At 28.2% G+C, this 809-nt stretch overlaps 1 protein-coding gene across 1 annotated transcript in view; it reads left to right on the forward strand.

Moving 5' to 3' along the window:
• The window catches only part of MIPOL1 (mirror-image polydactyly 1), a 314174-nt gene that overhangs the window by 35232 nt on the left and 278133 nt on the right, over window positions 1-809 (forward strand). The window lies entirely within an intron of this gene.

Consider the following 809-nt stretch of genomic DNA (forward strand, 5'->3'; position numbering starts at 1 on the left):
CCATTAACCATTATAGCAAATACATCGAGATACCCAAACTAATTAAAATGGAAAAAAATTTTGCATAATAGAAAATGTTTATATTATTCTCTTGTAAAAAGATTATTTGTTACTGTATACCATATCACAGATGGTGTTGACCATCTAATGATTAAGGACATCAAGAGTGAGTTAGTTCTATATACCAGAAGAATAGAAAATGTCATATTATTTAACTTTAAGAAATAATACACACTAGAATCCTATTTTTCTGTGTATATAATGGGCACCAATCACATGTGACAGCCTTTAATCTGATACTTGGATTCCTTAATAGTATTAAATTATAATGGAGCATTAAATATATAATCTGTATTTGTTTTTTACTTTGAAAGGAAAAAGGGTTTCAAGAATATGACCAGGAAAAAGGATTTCAAGAATATGACCAGTAATTTCAGATAAAAACCAAAAGGTCAATCTCTGTGAAATACAGCAGGTAGAAATATTTATAAATAGAATGTTGATTAAATTGCTGTCTTTGGATACAGAATTTTGTGGATATAAATCTGTATAATTTTACAAAAATGCCTGCTCAAATAATACTTTAGGGTAGGATATAGCCAATTCTGTATCCTTGCTCCCTAGAAAAATTTGTTTGTTTCCTAGAAGACCAAAATAAAAATTGAATTGGCAGAGAATCCATTATGCATAACAATAATCAACAATTGGGTATGGCATACTATGGAATTTAGCATGGTATCACGCATTTGAATACATATGTAATTATGGTATTTAAAATATAAGAATAAAAAAACTTCAGAAAGTGATCT

Source organism: Propithecus coquereli, unplaced genomic scaffold (assembly GCF_000956105.1).
Source record: "Propithecus coquereli isolate 6110/MARCELLA unplaced genomic scaffold, Pcoq_1.0 Scaffold116, whole genome shotgun sequence".
Classification (NCBI taxonomy): domain Eukaryota; kingdom Metazoa; phylum Chordata; class Mammalia; order Primates; family Indriidae; genus Propithecus; species Propithecus coquereli.